Raw genomic sequence first — 20,490 nt, 5'->3', positions numbered from 1 at the left:
GCCTGCATACGCTGCTGATCCCTGCAGTAGCAGAGTGCCTTAGGCCTTGTCTAACCTGAGTTACCTCTTCCAATTTTCTTTCCAAGTTTTGCACCATGGCCTCTAGACTTACAACAAGCATGGTAACAAAACACCAGCACCTTGTCTACACTAGAATATCCCATCGTGTGGAAAGAAGAAACCACTGTCCGGCTCTATCAAATCCGGGGTCCCTCATAGGGGGGTGGCTTAGTTTAGCCTCCCCCCCCCCCGAAGGAGCTGCAATAAAGGGCAGCTGGCTACACTCATCCCTTGGAGCCAGTACTGAATGAAAGACCCAGCGTGTTGTTCAGGACCGCGCTGCTGCTGGAGGGGCCGGTTGCAGGTGAAATGCAAAACCAAGGGCCAGATCTCCAATGGGAATGAAAATCCTGGGACATGAATGATGCGGGGGTGGGGGGGATTATTAACCTCTGACACCTGCCCACATTCCAAGCAGGCTAATTCCATCTACCTCCCTAGCCCCGCTCTTGGCCTTCACCATCACAATGCCCTCTTTGCTGTCACTCTCCTTGGAGCGGCCAGTGAACAGCTGGGTCGTGGAGATCAGCCCTCCTCTTACCGCCAGAAGGGTTCCCTGTGGGTCATGCTGGGGTGGCAGAGTGTGGGAAGTATGTCCTGTCTCTGGCCAGGCGGTACCTGCTAGGTGGAAACACACCCATCTCAAGGGCTATCATCTGGCTGATTTCAAGGTGGCAGTGTGAAGGGTGAGGGTGCAAAGGGAAGGAGCAGCAGGAGTGGGCTTTCTAAGGCCAGCTCCCTGGAAAGCCAGCCTGGGTGAGCCAGTGCCCGCTGACCCCAGACTGTACAGGCTGGAATTAGATTTCAGAGTAGCAGCCGTGTTAGTCTGTACTCGCAAAAAGAAAAGGAGGACTTGTGGCACCTTAGCGACTAACAAATTGTCAAATAATGCTCAAATAAATGTGTTAGTCGCTAAGGTGCCACAAGTCCTCCTTTTCTTCAGGCTGGAATTAGTTTCCCAAGGGCCTGGCACTGAAGGCAGGTTTGAAAAAAGGAACTTTTAAAAAAGCTCCTCAGCTCTAACCACTAGAGGGCGCCAAGCTCCCACCTTTGACTCTCTGTTTAACGCTGCAGAACCGCGGTGTCCAGAGACATTCCCGGCCATTGAGCCCCAGAGAAGGGGCCCTGGGAAGATCCCTCTGGGGATGGAGGGGGTGGGCTGGCCCTATGCTGGCTATGATGCAGCTTGTGTGTTTGGCTCGGTGGCTAAGGGGCAACGTTCCCCTCGTGTGCTGGCCGTGATTGCCCCTTGCGCCCTATCTGCCTCCTCGCGGGGGTTGCCCAGTGCCTGGGTTAGCCCCAGTGCATTTTTGGTGGGTGCAATTCGTGTATCAAGATCTGCAGCGCCCTGGCGTGAAGGTTAACCCTTTGGAGACTCTGCACCTGCTGCCACTTCCTGCGGTGGCCCACAGTGTATTTCAAATAGGGGACAGACCTGAGATGTCCCCACTCTTGATTGGAGCCTCGGGGGGATGAGTCCCTTCTCTGCCCCATCCTTCCTAGGGATTCTCTCTTCTCAGCCCGGGGCATTGCAGAGAACACAGGGCCTCAGGCGCTAGGCCAGGAAGCCACTGCGGCTCCTGTTCAAGTTCCACATGGATGTCGGGAGCTAAGTGAGAGCCTCTGCCACGACTGGGGTGGGGGGTGACCAGGCCAAGTTTGAGTGGTGCAGCGATCCCATGCACTAGGGCATTACATGGGATATAAGGGGCCCCGTGCTGACTGAGTAGGAGACAGGCAATGTTTTATTTAAATAAGGGACTTCTAATATAATGGGGGAGTGTTGGCAGCCTTGCTGTTTCCTGATGTGCCCTCAGGTGGCTGGCACTGTGGGAGATACCCCATGGGAGGAACTAGCATTGCAATGGTGTGACCCCCAGCAGCAAGAGAGCCCGTGGAGGGAGCCTGTTGGAGTCGAGGCAGGGAACGAGAAGAGAACATGGGGTGGAAGAAGTATTTGCTCCCCAGAAGCATGGTTAGGAGCCAGGGATAAGCTCCACGCCTGACAGGGATGCTGGATCAGAGAGAGGGGCAGAACTGGAGCTAGGGGCTTGTCTTTGCTCATGGGACCCCCTTCTTATGGCACCCCTTTTGGTGACCAGAGCCCTGGGGCAGTGACAGTGCTGATTGAGAGTGGTGGGAGAGGGTGGATTGACTGGTGCTCCAGGCCTCGGCTAGCCTATGCCTACCGTGAGCAGAGGCAGGGGCAAACCAACACAATGGAGAGAACCTTAACATTGTCAAGTTTATACAAGAAAAATCCAGAAATATGTCAGGACTAAAAACAGAATAGAAAGAACAGATGGATAATACACAATAAATAATATAGAGTAACATCAAATACTCGCTTAGGAAGGCAATTAGCTGTAAATTACCATCACCAGAAACGAAGTTTTTCAGCACCCGGCTGTGTCACCCCAAGAGGAATCAACTCCTCTGCCTGGCTGTGCTCAGCTTCACCCCAGCTGTCCCGCCTTCCCCTCTCTCTGTCTTGCGATGCTTCTTGGCTTCAACACTGAGATGCCCGCACCTCTTTCCAGCTGGTCCTCCCCTGGAGAGCCAGCCCCAGGCTCCCAAACCATCTCCCGCTGTCAGTGCCCCAACGGGCAACCTCACTGGGCAGAGCTCTGTGCCCCTCGCGGTGAGCTCCTTGCACCCGGCGCTTCATGGTCCAGCTTCCTCAGTAAATCCCCTTTTCAACCAGCGCTGCCTCCTCCCGCCTCCTCCTTCTCTAACTGCCTCCCCGCTGCCCCCTTCGGTCCATTTCCAAGCCCCCACCCCAGCTCAAGTTGCCTCCTAGCTGCAGCAGGGACTAGTGTCAGGGCCAGGGTTGTTACACTTGCACCTCCTGGGGCATTCTCATGAAAGGCCAGGAGATCACTTCTACCACAGACAGAACTCCCTGGCTTTGCCCACTTCAGTAGGGACACGTCCCTTCGGGCCCAGGTATAGCCCGGTATAGGCTGGATGGCCACAGCAGGGATGAGGAGCGAACGTGTGTGCCCCATCTCACCTACCTACATGTCAAACACAGGGCTGCACAATTGCCCCAGTGCATTATGGGCAGGGCCACCTTCTGAACCATCAGGTAGTGGCCTCGGCATGGCATGGTAAATCCTATGTGCCTATGGCTAGCAAAAGGCATAGGTGAGGCCCTCTGGATTCTGCATGAACTGGCTTCCCCTGCCTGGGTGGCTTAACCTGGTGACCCCCAGGGGATGCTCTGTTATTTCTGTGATACTGGGGGTGGGGAAGCAGACAGTTCTGCTGTTGAAATGTTTACCACAGATATTTCACTGCTGCTCCTAAGCCTGAGCTCATTGCTGTTTTTCTTCCAAAACAGAAGCGGGCGGCTGCTGCAGAGGTAACGCGTAGGAGTGGGCGGAAATGGGATTGTGGCAGAGTTGCTTGCCATTTCGTGTTGACGATAAATTGCATTGGAAGAGAACTCTCCTGTTCAGTGCGCAGGGCTGGGAGCCAGGATTCGCGGATCCTATGCTCAGCTCTTGGAGGGAGTGTGGTCTAATGGTTAGAGCAGGTGACTCCTGGTTCTTCTTTAGAACTCTTCCACTGACTTGATGTGTGCCGTGAGCAAAGACACCTCCCTGTTCCTCAGTTTTCCCAGCTCTAAAATTGGGGGTTATGATATTGACCTCCTTTGTAAAGTGTTCTCTCATCCTTGGATGGAAGATGCTCCGAAAATGCAAAGTGTTGCTATTGTCAATCCTGCCAGCAATTCTTGCAGAGAGTCTGGGTTCAAAGAAGCTCATGATGAAAATCTCATACCCAGCTGCCCAAAAGCTAGAATCTGACTGGATCAGGGACCCAGTTATGAATCGGTTCAGAGAAGAGCCACGAGAATGATTAAAGGTGCTCTGCTCCTCTGGGGAGAAATTACAGACAAATGAGAGTAGCAATAACAACAGTTTGGATTTACAGGAATGCTTATAAGCTTTCATCCTCAATGGATCTCAACATACTTAACAGGCTTATGCAGATTAAACACAGCCATCACTCCAGCCACCACTGGGGTGGAGCACGGAAGCTATTTAACAACTCATAGCAATACACCATGAGGGGTTAGGGCAAGAAATACAGGCTATGCAGGGAAAAGAACAGAGGAAATTAAGGGACGGTCATGACGGTGGGATCTATCAGAAAGGTTGGGAGTCCCATTCCTTGGGACATTAAAAACAGATTTGGATCAAGTGCTGGGGAATAGACAGGCCAGTGGGGACCAATCCTGCACTGGGGAGAGAATAGATGGACCCTAATATCTGTAACCTCTATAATTCTGTGAAATCACACAAAGCTGTTAAACCCTGGTGATTCATGCTCACATGACAAAAGCAGCACTGATCACTAGACTTCCTGTTGCAGGGAGACTGGATTGTTTGTCTTCCCCTGTGGCAGTGATTCAGGATCAGGGGAGCATGCATCCTGCACCCCCATCGCTGTCCTTCCATTGGGTGTCAGAGGCATCATTAACGGATCTTGCTTCTCTTCTCTTATGTCTGGAATGCTGGGCATAAGGAGAAGAAGCAGAGAAGATGCTTAGAGTTAAAGGATGTAGCAGAATGAAGATCGAGAATCGTACGATGCAGGCTCTGAATATGAGAAATCCCACACGTGGAGTAGCTTGTGCAGGTGAAGGGGCTGGGAAATGGCTGCTGAGCAATCCCAGTGTCGTGTGAGGGCTATGTGTCAATCAAACAGCATCTGGTCAGATGAGTAGCTTCAATAAATCAGCGTTCCTCCAGTTTTTTTGTTCTGCGCCTTGTTCTATTAGGTGAAGCTCCTTTCACATACCAGCTGCCCTTGCCACCCCACTAAGCTCCCCCACTGCTTGCTTCTCAAAATATACAACTGCATGGACCGGTGGGGAGGGCTCAACCCCCAGGTGAACCACTGCGGTTAATGGTCTCTAGCCAATGTTTTCAAGAGCAGTCACTGAGTTTGGGTGCTTCGGTATTTAGGACCCCCCAGGCTCTGATTTTCAGAGGATCAGAGCCCCTATAATCATTCTCATGGCTCTTCTCTGAATGGTCTCCAATTTATCAACCTCCTTCTTGAATTGAGGAGTCAGGATCGGACACAGGATTCCAGTAGCAGCTGCACCAGATTAATTTATAAACTAGCTTCCTGGCTTGAGATTCGGCCTGTCCACCCCAGCTCTTCCTCCACTGTGCAGCTTTGTAAAACCACATGCTCTGGTTATGGTTTGGTCTTCTCTGCCATTCCAGTGCACAGAGAACTTGCTGCGTATGAGGGAGGCTGCATCTTGCTCTCCGATACGGCGATTTGACAATGGCAGAACAGGTGGCAAGTGGAGGAAGACAATCAAAGGCAGATTAATATAGTTAATATGGCATGTTTTCACATGGCAGCTGGCCAGCACTAAGGAGCTCATAGAGAAGGAGACACTGGGGGCAGGGATGAATGTCTCTCACTGGGTAGTGGTTCAGGCAGACAGAGTTGTAGGAGAGAGATCTTTACTGAGCGTGCTGAGAGGCCAGTGGTTTTTGGTCTGTATTTGTACAGCGCCTAGCACAATGGGGTCCTGGTCCATGATTAGGCCTCCTAGGTGCTACGGTAATACAAATAATAATCATAATGCTGAGAGGCCAGTGGTTGTCTGGCAGCACCTGGCCCAGCTTGCATTCCTGGTCCCCTGATACCATCTGTTTCCAAATCTTGTCTCACTCTTGGGTATCTTCCAGGCCTTCAAGGTTGGCCTCAGGGTTACCTCAGTCTCTGTGCTCTCCAGCATTCTTGGCATCTCAACAGGCTCACTCAGGCTGGTTCCTCACCATTCCCTGAAGCTCCCAGGGTCTCAGAGCTCCTTAGGGTTTCCTTGCCGCATTTTCCAGCCTTGGGTCCAGGCCGGAGCGATCAGTGCTGGTGGTGGATGTTTCAGGGCAAAGCGTAAGGCTTCCAGAAAGCACTCAGTAGTGCAAGGCTACACCACCGGTGGGAATTTGTTCCTGACCTCAGCTGGGGGAGCTTTTTATGACCTGAAGCCTTCAGAACAGGAGCCTTTGTCATTGCACCAGTCAGGGCAAGGGAATCTCCAGCTGCTGCTCTGGGTTATTTATTTATTTATTTATTTAAAGTAATTTTGCTAATTTAACCCCAGCTCAGCAAAGCGCTAAAGCACATGCTTACATTTAAGCTTTGAAGTTTGGGTGTGTTATAGAGCACAGGGCTGGAGCTCAGGGGCCCTGGGTATAATCCAAGCTCTGCCACTGACCTGCTAGGTAACCATGGGAGACTCACTTACCCTCCCCATACTTTAGTTTCCCCATCTGTAAAATGGGAATAAGAATACCAACCTCCTTTGTAAAGGGCTAGGTAGGATTCACGTCAGCCCTTTGAAAAGTCCCACTGACTTAAGGGAACCAAGCACTTAAGTGCTTTGCTGGATCAGGGCCTTTGTGTTTATGTGAAAGGCACAGGCTGACTCCACAGAGGGCTGAAGGCCTCGGCTCACCCAGCAGACGTGTCAGCAAGGGACAGCTGCTCCCACTAATGTGCCTCCAACCTGCCCCAGAGGGATAAGAGGGAAAGCTCAGTCTCCAGGTCCCATTCAGGACTTGGCCTCTTTGCTGACCTGGCCAGGCAGGGATTCTGTCTGCAATGCAAACACCTGTCTGCTGGGAGCCAGCCTGAAATCCCCCAAACTGCGTTCACCCAGGAGCCCCGAGCAGCCAACAGAGGGTGACCAATGACATTCTGAACATGCGCCGTCGGGGCAGAGGGGTGCCAGGCCCTGTCTGAAAAGCCCTGATGTGCCCATTGTTTTATTTAGCTTGTCCTCAGAACAATTTCTCTGCTTCAGCCTATGCATCTCCAGGCTTCCTAATGCCTGGCATTCTCAGTGGCCGCATTCACTCAGCGGGTCCAGGCTGGCTCCTAACGGCCCCCTTTGTCCCTGAGGCAGCGGGGAGAGGGGAGGCGTTGACGTCACCCTGGGTAGAATTCCTTAATGCCATTCAGACCTCCCTGGCCTGCGTCGCTAATTGCTTCTTATGTAATAGCTGCAGCTGGGTGCCCATTCCTCTGTTGAAAGAGGGATAAGACGGAGTGACAGGGCTCTCAGGTCTGGGACAGGAATGGAGCCCCTGAGGAGGCAAACAAGGGCTGCTGCAGAGCCACATCGCGGGGGGCACAGGAGCCCCAAATGGGTGGAGCCTTAGGGCGCCTCAGCAGCATCAGGCTCATGGGGCCGGTCCAAGGTAGCTGGAAAAGTCCCAAAGGGACGTCTCTAGGCAGAGCCCTTGTCGTGGCAGCAGGAGCCAGTGCTGGCAGTCGGTTAAGCATGCAAATCCCCCGCCGAGGAGCACACAGGCCTCAAACAGGAGGGACCAGGTTGAGGCTGCTGCTCCCTCTGTCCTCTGTGCTCCCTGCCCATGTGAGGAGATTATTGTGTACGGTTGTTAACAGAGGATGCTTCCATGAAGGGCTGCCACTGCCAGGCAGTTCCCAGGGGCTTGTCCCAGTCCTTTCCCCCCACTGTTTAGTGGAAACAGGAGCATTCAAGACACTCTCAATAGGATAAGCCAGACAGACGCCTTCCCCAGTCTTGGCACAAAAGAGCGAGTTCAGGGCTGCGATGGGAATTGATGCTAGGTCAAGGGAAGGAGAGAGCAGGGGGGACAAAAGCAGAGAAGGAGGGAAGAGACTGTAACAGAGAAACGGGAGGGAAGGAAGGGGGGTGAGACAGAGACTGGAAGGAATAAAATAAAGAGAGCTGGAATGATGGAATCCACACCAAGTGCAATTGCCATCTGGTTGTGAAACTCCTCCCTTTCTGCTGACCCTCCTGATTTCAATTCTTTGCTCCCTTTCGGTAAATTTCCTGCCACTATTAGCATTGTCATGCAAACCCTCACACAGTGGTGGGCTGCCGCCACGCATCCCAGCAACCCTGAGACCGTGCACAGTTATCTACTCTGACTCTGAGCACACTGCACAACGTTCACTCACAATCCCCTCAGTGCCACATGAACTCCGGAGATCCCCAGGGCACCTTTGGGTGCCATTTAATAAGCCCATTATCACCTGCTCTTTGTGCAATCGGTGGAGGTTGTGCAGGTAAAAAGCCTGATCTTTAATGGGGCTGCCTGTCACTTTCATTAAGAAACAATTAACTATCAACAACATATTCATGGGGGGGAGGGGGTTAATTCTTATTGGTTGTGTTCATTTGTCTTATGGTAGCACCAGAGTCCTGTTGTGCAAGGTGCTGTACACACCTATAACAAAAAGACAGTCCCACCCCAGAGCATCTGTCAACCCAGCAATAAAGGATTCGTGGTCAGACAGGGCACACATGGTACCATCAGCTCCCCCAGTAGAGTCAGAGGGACTCCTATTCTGCAGATGAATAGGGGCCAGTACCAGTGGTTCCCTGGTGATCTGGTGAAAAGCTATCAGCCCTGGCATGGCTTCCAGATCCACCCAGATGTCTTGGTGCCCTCATGAACTGCACTGTTGGCCAAGGACCAATGGTATCCTCCAACCTTTGGCCCATCTCCCTACTCCTTTCATCCTGTCCACTGACCTTACTGGGGCCCTGGGATCTATACTTTCAGGCACCAGATTATGAGGACGCTAGCCATTGCTCTCAACAAGGAGCCACAGTCTCCCCAGGAGCACTTGGTTGAGGAGGAGTCGCCGGTACAGCCAGTACCGCCAGATCCGCTGGAGTGCCTTCTTCTGCCTGCCCGGATGAGGCACACACTGGCCTCTCCCTCGTCACCAGACGAACCCAGGCAGTACTTAGACCTTCTGAAAAGGATCACTGAATTTCTTCACCTCCTACTAGAGGAGGTTCAGGAACCTACCTACTATCTTCTGGATCTCCTGGATATTCTCCAGGCTAGGTTCCTTCCAAAGCAGGGCTCCCTAGTAACAAGGATATATTGGATCCTGCTTAAGAGATTTGGTGCACACCTGCCACTTGTGGCCCGATCTCAAAGAAGGCTGAGAAGAAGTGCTTTGTTCCCTCCAAAGGGGCAAAATCCTTGTTTTCCCTCCCTAATCCCAACTCCTTAGTAGTCCAGGTGGCCATGGATGAAAGAGGCTGCACCAGCTTTGGTCCAACCCTTTGGACAAAGACACCAAGAGACTAGATCTTGTTGGCAAAAAGATATTTTTATCCACTAGCCTACTATCCCACATAGCAAATGACCAGGCATGAATTCCCAGGTATGACTTTATAAATGACAACAAAATATCAGCATTTGTTAATGAGCTACCACAGTGCCGTAGGTCACAAACGCGGCACTGGATTATCTCGGTCTAAGCACATCTGACACACTTCCCCAGGATTAGCCCATTTAACTGTGTCTAAGGCTCTGTCTACACTATGCAGCTTTTAGCGACATGTCTGTGTCGCTACAGCCGTGCCACTATAAGGCACAAGAGACCTCTCCTGCCAAAAAAAATTCCATCCCCAATGAGCTGCGTTAGCGTTGTCGGCAGGAGAGTGCTCCTGCCAACAAAGCACTGTTCACTCTGGTGCTTGTTGTCAACAAAACTTGTGTTTTTCGGGGGGGGTGTTTTTTTAACCTCTCTGAACGACAAAAGTTTTGTCTTCCACTTGCCAGTGTAGACATAGCCTTAGCCAACCAACTCACAGATGGGCCTGGCCAGGCACCAGGAAGACAGGGCAATAGAGATTGTGTGATGGGTGAATTAGCTGCTATTTTGGCTTTCCTCCAAAGCCCCATCTACACTATCAAAACTACCATGCTGGGGGGCCTCGTTTCAGCACAACCTGACATGGCTGGTTCTTGACAGTACAGACAGGCCTGAGCTCTGTTTGAAGCATGCTCCTGATCAATCATGCAACAGCATTGCAAAGTCCAAGAGATCTACCAGTGGGAGGTTACAATAGTCCTGTTTTGCCTTGGTGGGAGACTAGCAAGCATTACATATAATGGTTACAAGATCAAATTGCCTTTAACGATAGGATAGACAGTAGCTTAAATTAGTTTCACCTTTTGTGGATATCTTAGCTCCTGAGACCTGAATGTGGCTTGAATACAATGCTCGTCTTTCTCCTAAAATTCACAGCCAAGACTGCCTGCTTAATCACCAGTGAATCAAGATAATGAGCCAAATTCTGCCCAGTTACCCCTATCAAAAGCTGGAGCAACCTTACTAGACTATGATGGAGTTAAACTGGATTTACACTGATGTAAAAAAGGGCAGGATTTGGCCCACTGTGATCTAAATTCATCACCCGCTCCACTTTTACTCTGTCTGCCACATGAACCTCCTGGGAGTGTGATCTCATCAGAGCTTATACAGAGTCTTTACCTTGATCTGTATACAGCCCTCAAAGGAAAAAAAAAACAGGGTTCTGCAGCAATTGGTGGTGAGGTGCACCTTTTGAGTCCATATTTAGACAATGACCCAGCATGGTGCTGGGGGGGCTGCCTTTCAAAGTGCCTATTTCATTAGCAATAGTTGATAAAGGAGGTAGGCCAAGCTGTAGGACAGAGTATGCAGTGGCCAGTGTTATAGTGCCATCTTTCAGGAGGGATACAGAACCAAGATGACAGGTCTCAGAGTAGCAGCCGTGTTAGTCTGTATTCGCAAAAAGAAAAGGAGTACTTGTGGCACCTTAGAGACTAACAAATTTATTAGAGCATAAGCTTTCGATGCATCCGATGAAGTGAGCTGTAGCTCACGAAAGCTTATGCTCTAATAAATTTGTTAGTCTCTAAGGTGCCACAAGTACTCCTTTTCTTTTTAGAACCAAGATGCAAACTGCATGTGGCCAGCAAAGATCCCATAGCACTTTTTGCAGATGTAGGGTCATTAACTTTGGTGATCTGAACCAGTTCAAGGTGGGTAACCACATTCTGCCAACCTAGATTCCCTCTGCAATTCCATCGAGATAGGGCATTCTTCTTCATGTCCTGTTCTAAACTTTTCTGTAGTGTTGTGCTGTGCTGTTAAACAGCTGCCTTGTTCCACCCCATCGCTGGCTGCAGTGATCCCTATGTCAGGTCTGAAAAAGTGAAATGCGATGGAAAGTGCAATATATATGCAAGGTATTGTTTCCAGAGCATGTTCCCTTGTAGTACCTTATTCCCTGATAACCAGAAACTTCTATGCCTAAACTCTGTACCGTTTTCTTTTTACTTCAATATTATCTTAATAAAATTATTAAATCTGCAACTAGGGAGTGCACAGGAAGAACTGATTTCCTCCCCTAAAGGCTTGGTCAGTCATTGGTGCCTGCCTGCCCCTTGCCTATGTTACAAGGAGAATATGTTTTGTGTGTGTAATTATCCTTCAGTGCAGTGAGCTTGTAAAAAAACATAATGAATTGGCCTTGTATCTAAGAGGTAATTACATTTAATGGAGATGAATAATCTAGTGATTCATCTTGATAAGACTATACTGTCAGTTTTCCAGCTGCATTTAGGTCAGACGGTAAAATAATGTGCTAGCTCCCCCATTCCCACCCAATGCTGCACCTTAAAAATCTCTGCAACCCAGCTCATCTATCTATCCATCCAGTCAGCGCCAGACTAACTGGAGGTGTTGCAGTGAAGATGTGCCCCTAGCAGACCTACCGGAGCAGCCTCTCCTCTGTGCTGTGCAGGCAGCAACCCCAAGCATTCCTGTCACACCGCATATCACCTTCCAGCACTGGGGGGAGGCAAAACTTCCAGAAGCACTTTCCTCTCCTCTCTGTGGCGCTTGAGGGCAGTCCCTTGCTTCTGAGGGGCAGACTGGGCCTGATTCTCCCCTGCCTTGCTCCTTGTGTAGTTGTTTACAGGTGTAAAAATGCCGCCATCCCCGAGAGTGGGGCATTGTGGTCTGGTAACATTAGCAAATCCCAGCGAGGTGTGAGGCAGTGGAGGAGCCTGACCCCTTGTTTGGGGTTACTGGGTGAGGCAGGCACTCGTACCAGCAGGGAGGGTGGGAGGAGGGCTGAGACCTTGACCTGTTTATCACAGAGACACTTCAGTGATATGAAGCCTATAAAATTCCGAACCGGGAAGGGGAGTTTTCTTTCTTTCACTGCTCAGCAGCCTGCGTCCCAAGAAGCAGGAAGGGGGCGGAGGGCAAGAGACCTGCATGTGTGTGGCGGGGGTGCAAGCACAGGACAGACAGCATCAAGGAGAGAGACTCTGAGATCCCAGACGTCGAGGAATCCCCTCCCCACCCCGCCAGCTTGGGCAAGCTTAGTAAAAAGAAAGAGCTGGTACCAAGGCTAACATGCTTTGCATTCCGTTGCTGTCTCCAGGGGAATTTCGACGGATTTACAAGAAAAATGCTCCACCGCCCTGGAGGTCAAAGTATCTGAAGGACAAATTTCCTAGCGGAAAGGCTTAATGAAGTCCAAGCTGAGCCACAGTCAGCATCCAGGTCTGGGGCAGTCTCATCTCACCTGTAGGGCCTTGGCTAAACAAAGCCCCAGGAGAGGGAATAACTCTAGCTAGGTCTGTCCTGGGATGCTGCAAAAGCAACTTGGCTGGGTGGGGGAGACGGGACTGGGAGATGGAGAGTCATTTCTGGGGGGAAGGAGAGGAGGAAACAGACAGGTGTGCAATGAAAAACAGAGCAGCAAATGGGAGAGAGCTGGTGAGAGACAAAGCCAAGTCCAGCTCTGCCTGTCAGTAAAGGCTTCAGGCAGGGGCATGCACCCTTTGGCCAGTGCAATCAGCACAACAGGTGGTAAGCAGCAATAGACGCTGCCTCTGAGATGCTGAGCCAGCAGGTCTGCTGGGAAGAAGCCTTGTGATTAAGATACTAGTGGTGTCAGGTGATCTGGGTTCAATCCCTGGCTATTGACCTGTTCTCTGACCTTGGGCCAGTCACTTAAGGTACAAGCCTGTGGACCCAGCAGCAAGTCTCAGAGCCCAGGTCTACAGGCTCCCCCTGTGGTAGATGTTCCGGCTCCGGATTTGCAGCCAGCAGGTTTGGTCCCCTGAGCTGTCATTGCAACACCTTTCTCCAACATCCAGTTCAGGCAGGACACACATGGCAATAGAAGTTTTGCTGCAGCTGCCTTTAAACCTTCTTGGCTTCTTCCTGCTGATTTTGATTGGGTGGAGATGGGGGATCTCTGTGTTTTCCCTCGAGTGATTTTACCTTGATTTTCTGCAGCAAGGGAAAGGGAGAATAGCCATAAAAAAAGCCCTCTGCATTGAATTCCCCATCCTGTGAAGTCCCGGGGTTTTATTCTTTCCTCTCCTCCGCCCCTCCACCCACACTGATCGATGGTTCACACCTGCACCGTGGGCAAGGGGAATACAAAACAAACCCTAGACAAAGGAAAAGCCTGCAGTGTTCCTGCATTCGCCCCTAACACAGCGTCCACATTCCTTTTCAAGGTCAGAGTTGGACACCTGTTTTCTTTTGAGTAGCTTTGGTAAGACTGGAAAGTCCTTTCCATCGCCAGCCCCAAGCGTGAGGAGGAAGAGGAGGAGCAGGAGGGGAAAAGGGGGACCCTCTGGGATGCCTGACTACAGAAAACACATTTGACTGTCTGAAGGTTGTTCTAACCAGTCTGTGCAAAGGCTGCCAATGCAGTACAATGGACAGAGCAGATCCAGACTACTGGTCCATGGCTCCAGTGCAGTCAAACAAGAGCAGGGCTCCGCAATTGCACTGGGTGTCGATCGCAGCTGGCATGAGCTGATAAAACCCTGTTGAAGCCAAAGGAGCTCTGCCCTTGGAGGATCTGGCTCTGCCTAGACTGGATTCTGCTCTCAGATGCAATGCAATGGAGTTCCCTGGGGGTTGAGCACCCAGTGGGGTTACTCCTGATTTACCCTGGGTTATCTGAGATCAGAAAGTGCCCCATAAACTCTACTTCATCTGACTCACAGTGGTTAAGGCACTAACTGCCAGGCCAGTCCTTTAACCACTAGGCCATCTGGCCTTTCACAGGAGCGTGGTCACAAGCAGTGATTCTCACACTGGCCACAGAATGAAAGAGTTCGAGAACCAAGCAGTTGGGGACACAGGAGGGCTGTCGGGCTTGGATTAGTCCTGCCTGTGCTGGGCCTGCTTTGTGGTTCCATCAGCACGATCCATTTTCCAGGCCATTGCTGTCCATCCGCAGCAATACATTCATATGAAATAAGAATAAATCGTTTTCTCAGTATTGAGTCCATTTCTGGCTACCTGATCAGACTCGAGCCCACTTGGGACGTGAAACATCTAAACCACTCCAGCGATCGCTTCCTCGGAGTCAGTGACCTCCCAGTCTGCTTCAGTAAACCCCATGGCCTGGATCTTTACAAACTCACTCTTGCTTGAAGGCAGTTTGGGGCTGGTGCCTTTGAATTTATGATGTACGGGCAGACACACATAGTGTGTGCACACAGCCTTGTTACTCACTGGGGAGCACACTCGTGATGAAGGTTGAGAGGATCAAAGTGGGGCTTGGCTGTCTAACAGGGTTTGGGAAAAATAAAGAACTCGCAGCTGATACAACTGCTTAGGCTCTTCCCAGCTTGATGTGGTTTAGCTATGCATGTGGCTCCACCTGACTCATTGGGGGATTGGGCTCTCACACACTTCCATACCCAGCCTCTGTTGTGAGCATGGTGGGGGACTAATGCTTTCATCTCTCTCTCCAAGGCAGATGCTCATGATTACAGAAGGGCTTTTTGTGGCATTAACTGGGACCATCGCTAATTCTCTGAGTGGATCCACCAGCACAAAAGGCATGTCAGAGCACATCAGCCATGTGTGTCTTAGCACAGCAAAACAGGAGCTCGTATGACTCTGTGTTTTGAAAAGGCAGGTGCCTGCACGTGCCGGCTGTTAGAAAAGCATCGTCCTTCTGCCATCAGGAAAAGCTTAACCCCCTCACATCCAGCCCCCAGAACCAAATGCTGCTCTTCCCTGCAGGGGAAGGGAAGATCACACTTGTCAGAGAACTGCACCAGGCATATTAACATGGATGGATGGAGTACCGGTGCCAACCGCAGAGCCATCCTCATTGGGTTCCATTTGTACACAAGCATCTGCTAAAGGAACATACCTTGGAGAAGAAGCTGTCTTAGATACTTATCTGGCCCCTTTCACCCTGGTATCTGAGTGTCTCACAGTCTTTAATGTATTTATCCTCACACACCCTTGTGCCATTACCGCCATTTTACAGGTGGAGAAACTGAGGCACGGAGCAATTACATGACTTGCCCGAGGTCACAGAGGGAGCCTGTGGCAGAACAGGGGAGCAAACCCAGGTCTTGCAAGTCCCAAGTTAGTGCCCTAACCACTGCACTATCCATCCTTTCTTTTCCACATACTGAACCAAAAACCTTGTAGGGCAATACAAGAAACTCACCTGCTTCTCTGCCAGAGGGATCCTGGCTTCAATGTCAAAGCATTCGGTTGGATGTATGCATTCACCTGGGTGGTCATGCTCGGGCACTGCTTGGAGCCATGAATCCAAATCCTGTAGAATGAATACTTAGGAGGGAGATAGATTGGATCTGATACTCTCTCCACTTACACTGTGTAGCTCTATTGACTACACTTGATACAAACCTGTGTATATGAGATGGGAAATCAGGTCCATTCCCTTTACTGGGACTGAGTCTCCTTCCAGTTATACCAGTGTAAATCAGGAATAAATCCTGTGATGCTGACAGAGTTACACTGGTCTAAATCTGGTGGAAGGAAGAGAATCAGGCCCATTGTTGGGGGGGGGAGATTTGGACTAGCCCTCACAAAGCAAGGCTCTATGTGGATACCACAGAATGTTTCATAAGCCTTCCAGGTGTGTTGCTAGGGGGAAGGGAAATTAAGCTAGGTTTGCCCAGAAGGGAAATGTCGGCACAATGCCGAGATCCATGTGTGAGTCAGGTCTGCAGGCAGAGGAAGGAAAGGAGACAGGAGCAAGTTCTGCTTGCTGGGGAAGTGATGAGAAGTGGATACGTCATCATCATGTTGCTCTCATGTTCTGCTCCAGCCCTTTCTTAGAAATGTGTCAGGGCTTTGTTTCTAATCCCGTGTGCTCTGAGATGCAGAGGTGGGTGGCAATGCAGGAATTTGGGGCAAGAAAGATAGCAGATCTGCCCTGGGTCTGCCCCTGTGAGCTCAACACCCTGTGTGGGCTGCTTCTGCATTGCAACACCCATTCATTCAGAGTCACACAGCTAAACCCCTGTGCCGTGCTTAGGAGATAAGGAAAGCAGAAGCAACCCCACTGATAGCTGGCTCATAGGGTGATAGCTGGCTCATAGGGTGATAGCTGGCTCATGTTCCTTGGTGCTGGCCACGACACCAAAGCCTAGAGAGAGAGATTTTAAATCTAGAAGGAATCAATATGGTCATTCTAGGCTGACCTCCTGCATAACACAGACTAGATAATCCCACCCATTAATTTCTGCCTCAAACCTGTGACTTCTATTTGAACAACAGCATGTTTTTTAGAATGAAATCCAGTCTTGATTTAAAAACTTCAAATGATGGAGAATCCATCACATCGTCAAATCAAGTCCCAGGGGTTCCAGTGGTTAATTACCTTCACTGTTGAGATAGATTGCTGTACTAGAGCAGCTCTTTGACACAGAACTGTCTGGCCCGCTCACAGCTGGCTCAACCTTGGATGATGGGACATCCTGATTAAATCAAATGCAGAAAGACAACACAGAAGGAGAGGGTCTCCACTTTCAAATCTAGTAGTGGAAAATACATTAGCAGAAGTGGCTTGCCCAAGAGAATGACATGGGAATCATATCTCCCACCCCCACGGAGTCACATTGAATGACATCAATCCTTGGCTATTTGCAACATGCAGCATCTTAGTTTCATACGGAAAGTGCTTGTGTTTTTCTGTGGTTTAATGCAAACCGAGAGGAGGACGAGCAGCCCCAACTTGCCCCCTTTTAAGAGAGTGATCAGCACAGGGAGTGTTTTTCATGCCACAGCAGGTTGTGGAGCTCTGCCAGGGAGCTTGTCAGCACTATCTGTGCCCAGTGAAGAATGTCGTTTGTTTATTTATTAAAATGTCTAAAATAATATTGGGATCTCAAGTCTCTGAGCTCACATGCAGCACCTAAAAGCAACTCCATGGAAAATTACAATGGCTGCCAGCAAAGACCTTCCACAGACATCTGTCTCTGAACCTGCTCCACCCCCCACCCCACCCAGAGAAGCAGACATGAGCCAGGCAGCGCGCACTGACAGCTCCGTCACAGCCAGCTCAGGCGCCCAGAGGGAGGATGGTCCAGAGCCAAGGCCTTTACTAATAGCTATCTATCCTCTATGGAGAATGCTTTTCAAATCCAGTTATTGTATTTAGTGCTTCGCTACTCCAGTGGTGGGAGCTCTGGGATGGATTAAATAATACATAGGTAAGATTACCAGCAGCCTCTTCCCATTTGAAAAAAGAGGGTACTGGCTCAAATGCCTTTGGAAGGATCTATTTGGAAATGACAGGTTTCAGAGTAGCAGCCGTGTTAGTCTGTATTCGCAAAAAGAAAAGGAGGACTTGTGGCCCCTTAGACACTAATAAATTTATTTGAGCATAAGCTTTCATGAGCTACAGCTCACTTCACCTTGTGTGGCTTTGTTGAGGCTGACGGTACAGTGGGGTGAGAACTGTGAAGCAATGTCCATAGCCAGTTGCATGAATCAGAGTGAAGCTCAAAAATAGAACCTCGGGGGATCTGTTTCCTGTTATTTCTCCTGACCAATGTAATAATTTAGTTGCACATTTAAAAATAAACTTGAGGCTGGAGGGGGAGTGGGGCAAAAAAATGCTTGTTGGAGAAAAGGAAGAGGAATTTAATTAAGGGCAATGCCGGGAATGTCTCTGCCACAACCGAGATAAGGAGGATCAATTGCTTCTTCCTGGGATCAAAGGAAATTACTGGCAGGGCGAGAATTGTTATTGTCAGGAGGGTACAAAGTATGAGTGAGAGAGGGAGGGAAAATCAAAGAGAGGAATAGAGAGAGGGATGGAGCTCGCAAGTGAAAGCAGGGGAAAGACAGCTAGATAAGATTAGAAAAATAATCGCTCATGCAGCTTCCTTAGCTCCACCAGGACTTGTTTATAATGTGCCAAGCTGACTGCAGGGTGCGCTGGAGTGTATAGGGGCAAGGCTGTCTCACCTGCTGCCCATCACCACCCAGTTTCTGGCTATCCCTCTCTTTTACAGTGCAGGCAACAGACTGATGTGTGGAAGCATAGGAGGGAAAGGCCCCTCAGGCACCAGGCCTTGCCTATATGCAGAATTGCACCAGCTGGATCTGTTTAATAACCAATTTATCTCAACTGATGCAAAACACAGTGGGGACACCCATAATACAATTGAAACCTGGCTTAGATGAATGGATTTTAAGGCCTGAAGGAGCCTAGATAATTACTTAGTCTGACCTTATCTACATACAAAATTGCACCGATTTAACTAAAAGTGGGATTTTAAACTGCTTAGTTAAACGTATGCAAGTGTGTGTCTTAAATTGCTTTTGGTTATGTCATTTTAGATTTAAGATAAACCAATTTAAGACACTCTTGAACTGTTTCTAACTAATTCAGTTTCCGATAGGGTTACTCATTTTGGTTGGACGTATTCCTGGAGGTTTTACCACATGACATAATCTTTAATTATAGATTAATCTTTAATTCCTGGAGACTCCAGGACAATCCTGGAGGGCTGTAAAAAGCGGCAAAGAGTCTTGTGGCACCTTATAGACTAACAGACGTATTGGAGCATGAGCTTTCATGGGTGAATACCCACTTCGTCGGATGCATGTAGTGGAGGGCTGGCAATCCTAGTTTCCAAGCCAAATGAGTTAAACCAGTGCAAAAACATACGTGTAGACATGACTTAAATTGATTCCTTAGCAAATTAAGTGAAATCAACATAAACCTGGGTTAAATCGAATTAAGAATGTCCACATTTTGTTATGCTCCATTTTAACTAAATCAGTTTAAAACCTTTCAAAACTGGTTCATCTCTGAATGTTGACAAGGCCTTGTTTTGATGTCAGACAATGTAATCTGACACTGATGCCAACAGAGATGGGCTGATTTACTCCCAGGTGCAATCTGACTCAATAATGCATTCTGGGAATGACGTTTGTGGGTTCCGGCGCTGGAGATGTACATGGCCTCCATGAAAGGGTTAATTTGGAAATGATAATGTTAGGAGCTGCTAGAATCTGAATTTGGAGCTGTTAAACTGCTTCCTGCATTCGGTGGTGGTATCTGCCCCTTCTTTTCAGGACCTGACTGCAAGAAGCACTGGCATGAAGCTAGAAGAGGTGCACACTACATTGTAGACTGCAAAGTCTATTGGTATGTCAAACAATGTTCAAAGGGAAGAGGTGGAAGCCCCATTGCTTGGGACGTTTAGAATTAGATGGACCAAAGCACTAGGAAGAGACGTCTAGGGGACAACTCTGCACTACTGTCCCCTTTGAATCTCTAGCAGAACTTCAGGCTGGTGAGGGTCTGGGGAAGGTTCTAAGCAGATGCTCTATAGTGAAGACAGAGGAGAGTTAGGGATAATCCTGTGCTGTTTATTCAAACAAAGATCATTGCTCAGTGTTAGATGGAGGTGACTCGAGTCGGGATGGATCACTTGATGATTACCTGTTGTTCATTCCCTCTGGGTCACCTGGTACTGGCGACTGTCGGAAGACAGGATACTGGGCTAGATGGACCTTTGGTCTGACCCAGTAGGGCCGTTCTTATGTTATGTTCTCTCTGTGGTTCTTTACCGTTGTCACATGGCGGTTACCCGACCGGGTGTTTACATGTTTAATCTCATGGTTCTGCAGAGTAGGTGGGCCCCCTTTCTGCCTGCTGGGGAGATTGGAAAGTCCTTGGCGAAGGAGCTGATCAGACAGCTCAGTAGTTCCAAAGGGTACTTGGGTTTCAAGGCACCCAACCTGTCAGGGCAGGAACTAGTACTCTCTTTGAGTGGGTTGGAGATATCACCTCTCAGACCTGTTCAGACACGGCAGTACTCAGGAGGCAGTACTCCCTGCTAAATAGAAATGCCGTTCTGGGAAAGTGGACCAAGTCCAAACCCAAACGTGATCACAAATGGTGCAATTCTATTTAATTACAATGTGCAACCACTGGTTAATTACACAGGGCATTGTAACAGCTAGACAATCAGGGGCCAAACAAAAGAGGGAAGTGGTGAGCCATGGATGGAAATCTGGACGAGCTGACTCTAGAGATGCAGAGACAAGGCTGTTGATTCTCACACTTGGGCCTGGCTCTGTAGGCACCTCTGGCTCACCCGCCTCAGTGGAGTGGAGCAGCCAGAGAAGGCTCTGTAGGACTTTGGAGCATGTGCAAGCTTTGGATTCTACCATGCTCCAAGTCTTGGGGGAGCTGATTCTGGAGAGGTTGCCCTGGACTCAGTCTAGTGACGACTGATGGACAAAATCAAACTTAGGAGGGGTGAGCAGAGCCCTGGCATC

This window comes from Dermochelys coriacea, chromosome 21, assembly GCF_009764565.3.
Source record: "Dermochelys coriacea isolate rDerCor1 chromosome 21, rDerCor1.pri.v4, whole genome shotgun sequence".
Taxonomy (NCBI): domain Eukaryota; kingdom Metazoa; phylum Chordata; order Testudines; family Dermochelyidae; genus Dermochelys; species Dermochelys coriacea.
Note: the sequence above shows the minus strand (reverse complement) of the source record.